We start from the raw sequence: 4,148 nt of genomic DNA, 5'->3' as shown, positions 1-4,148 counted from the left end.
GTGGTCAATGGTGGTTAAGCTGTTGGTTGTCAAGGGAAGATTGTGCCAACTCCTTCAGGTCCAGATCACAGGAATTCTGTTCTGACCTGTCTTGCCCTGCTGATCACTGTACAAACCCAGGGTGCTACAATGGGTGTGGGAGCCAAAGGTTCACTCAGTTTTAAGAGCAATAGCAAAGTTACTACTGATAATGAGGGCAGCAGGGATTTCTGCATGGGCCATTCACTCAGGCACTTACACAGCTTCTCATAAATATTTTGTTTGTATCCCATACTCTAAAATTCAGAAATGTCTGTGTGAGCTGCAGCCATATATCGAGATATATGCTAGAAAAAGCACTAAGTTAAGGAGAAACAGAGAAAAAGCCACCAGCACAACTACATCATTCCCAAGTGAAATGTAAATTACAGCTAGAAATCCAAAAGTGGTCATGAATGAAACAGCAGAATATGCTCAAGCTTTTCCAGTCTCTGATATTTCTACAGGCACTAAAATCAACCAAAATACAGGTCATTTCTTGGCAGGTGATGGGCTCTTACGGCATACCTCTGGGACACTCCATTTGCTGTGAGAAGCTGTGCCAATCCTTTGAGCTGAGGAACATATACATTCCTTTTGTTGCACTACGAGCTCATAGAAACTTCAGTCCTACCAGCCACTGCATCCTTTGTCTATCTGTGTGGTGCAAGGAAAGTGCCACCTGACTTTCACACTGTTCATGGGCTTCCGAGGTGCATGGGAGAGAATCAGCAACTCAGAACAGATCTAACATCCATCCATCAAAACACCAGCAAAATCCAGTAGTGTGAGTAAGCAGGAGCTGTTTGCTTAATAACAACAATGAACATGGATTTTTTTTTGGAAGAACTAAAACTAAAATTTCAATCTCTATCTGAAAAATTACTTGACGGAAACTCTCATTAACTGTGATAATTTAACTTTATTAGGTCAAAAATTATGTATTTATGGGTGTTTTTTCACATTTAAATCTATGCTACTTTTTTTTTTATTTCTCACATTAAGTTGATCTGCATTTGCTTTTAGTTTTTAAAAACCTACAAACTAAATTAACTGGACCTATATTATTATTACTTTTAGACAAGAACTGGCTAAAATTCTGAATGAGAACTGCAGTTTTCAGTGCAAATTGAGCAGACCAGAAATAAAATGCTACGGAAGTCTAGAATACAGGTTGGAACAACAGTCTTTATCACTGGAGGGCAGCATAAGTACCAATATAAGCTAAAATAGCAAAACCCCAGTATCTTAAACTGTGACTTTTTCTGCCAGAACAGTAATTGCTGCTTCTTTATAGTGGCCAGCTACAAACAAGAGATGCTGCAGCCAGCAGGTCAGACCTGCCTCTGAAAGACAGATTTGTTGTCGTTAATTTTAGTTAATTGTTGAAATTTTCCAGAACAAATCCAGGTTGGGGGGAGGAAAACTACCCATGGCCAGACAACTCCCGGCAGTGAAATTTGTTTGCAAAACTCATATTGAACTTCTTTTCCCCTGTAATTTTAATAGAAAGTATATTTGCCAAAGCCCTCATCATATTATGGCTACTACCAAACTTGCATGCAGCCTCAAGCCCTTGGGATCTCTCTCTTATAGCCAGACATAGACTACGCTGTTTCTAGGAGCTCAGCAGGTTTAGGGCCTTGCTGGTTGGAATGAGACTCTAATTGTTTTATTTGCAACATGCACAGAAAACTTGGTCAAAGTTTTCCATGTCCTTGGCAACAAAGAGGAGAATTTCATGTCATAGTTCTGGGCTGCCTTTTCTTATTCATAACAATTTATGGAGTTTCTGAACTATTCCTTGGAATACAGTGAAAAAGCCTTTTTCATTCTCTAGGTACTTCTGTAATTTTGGGTGAAATCTGCATCCTCCCTCATGAAAATGAAACTAGCACAGAATCAATATAAGCAGAAATGGCAGGACCTAGCTCAGGACAGGAGAAATAGAATCATAGAATCATGGAATGGTTTGGGTGGGAGAGACCTTAAAAATCCCCTAGTTCCAACCCCCCTGCCATGGGCAGGGACAACTTCCACTGGACCAGGTTTCTTCAAGCCCCATCCAACCTGGCCTTGAACACTTCTGAAGCATCACTGGCTCTCTGTTTTATTCACCTTGACAGGTGACAACACCTTCTCCCAGGTAAAGCTGTGTTAATAGCTATGATGTAATAGAGGAAAATTCTTTTTCCTCTTGAGATAAATCTGTTAGAAGAAGAATAGAGATTTTGTGCTTTATGCCCACCTAGTTAAATGAAACAAAAATGGTTCAGATTGGAAAGGATAACTGAAGGACATCTAGTCCAACCTCCCTCAATCAGGGTTCCTTAGAGCATATTACTCAGGATCATGTTCAGATGACTTTGGAGTATCTCCAGAGAAAGAGATTCCAAAACGTCTCTGTGGACAATCTGTTTCAGTGCTCAGTCACCCTCACAGTAAATAGGTTCTTCCTCACACTCAGGTGAAACTTGCTGTGTTCTGTTTTCTGCCTGTTTCCATCTGAAAGGAAGCCAGGCACATAATCTTAGCCCAGTACGTTCCCTCTTGATGGGGTGCCACAGACCAGGACTTCAGGATACAGAGACTTGAAGGCAAAGCCCAAAGATTTCCATTTCCACTGGGTAGAGGAAATGTAAGTGAATGTGTGAATGATTTCAGGTGTCTTTAGAAGCTCTCTGTTAACTCCAGGGCATGCTCATGCACCTGCACTTTCAAGAGCAAGAGAAGAGGTAGCACAGAAGCAGGGGCAGACCTCCAAGCCACGGCACAGCTCTGGGTGCAATGTGGGCAGATCCACTTGGTCTTCCCAGAGATGGTCAAGAAATCCTGGGAAGGATATCCCCACACCTTTGCACTGGAAGGGCTTGAAATTCCAACTCTGCCACTGTGGGAAGAGGAGCTGAGAGCTACTGTGGGAAGAGGAGCTGAGAGCTGCTGGGGTTGTGAGGAGCGGGGAGAAGGCTGAATGAGAAAGAAGAGAAATCTCAGTGAGAAAGGATCTGTTGGCAGGAGTGTTTGGAGAGGAATGGAACCTGGTTATGTTCTGGGGAGACCATTATGTCGCCAGCTCTGTCTGGGAAATTGAAACATTTGGTTGCATTTCACACAGCTTCAGGGCACCTGTAAATTGCCTATCTGCAGATAATCAGTGAGGGACCATATGCCAGCTCAGGGTTGCCAATTCCCTGGCTCTGACCCACTCTTCCCAAGTCCTGAAATGCCCTGTACATCTTGTGAGGACAGAGGTGCCAGTTCCTGCTGCTGCCTAAGGTCTTAGCTCCACATTTGCTCTTAAAAGAAACCTGTTCATTTCCTCTAAATCTAAATGTAAGGCAACAGGCACCTGACAAAATGGTCCTGTAATATGGATTAATACTGAATATTTTCCTATTGAAGAAAGGGGAAATTCTAATATTTATGAGTAACATATTTTATTGAAGATTTCAGTCTTTAAAAGACATAAGTATTTGGTATAGAATTTCAAGCTCAGTAAAAGGCTGTTATACAAATATGGCCATGGTAGAATGTTGAAAAATGTTAACAGTTTTCAGCAACAAGGGAGCTTTACAAGGGAGGAAAATCAATATTGACTTATGCTGTTTATCAGTAGCATAGTAAAGTTACCTACACTTGAGAAATCTCAGTAATTAAACATCTAATCTAAATTCATACCAAAAAAGAAAAAAAAAGGTTAAGCAAATTCTGCAGCTTAAAGGGAGGTAGAAAAGCTGACCATTATGGGCTTAAAAAAAAAAACAACACACAAGAATTGCATTAAAATAAAAGGGCAAGTGGAAATAAACAATGGGAAAAAATGACTTGTATCTTCCTTACAGAACCTGCTTAATTCAGGCCTTGTTTTAGTGACTCTTGGCTGCTCACAGCTGCCTTGTTTGTGCTGCTCCAGTCACTGAGCTGCCCTCCTGGAGCCCCAATGGCCCACCCTAATTCCCACCAAACAAATAGAACACTCAAACTGATTACTGCCCATCACCCCAAAGCTACTTCTCAGCATTTTCATTGCAATTACAATGAACAGAGATGTCTCAGAGGGATGAGTCTGATTTTATGCCCGTGCCCTCAAGTTTATGGACTGGTTATCCCAAACTATTCCCCAGCTCCGG

Source organism: Aphelocoma coerulescens, chromosome 3 (assembly GCF_041296385.1).
Source record: "Aphelocoma coerulescens isolate FSJ_1873_10779 chromosome 3, UR_Acoe_1.0, whole genome shotgun sequence".
In the NCBI taxonomy this organism is placed as follows: Eukaryota; Metazoa; Chordata; class Aves; order Passeriformes; family Corvidae; genus Aphelocoma; species Aphelocoma coerulescens.
Note: the sequence above shows the minus strand (reverse complement) of the source record.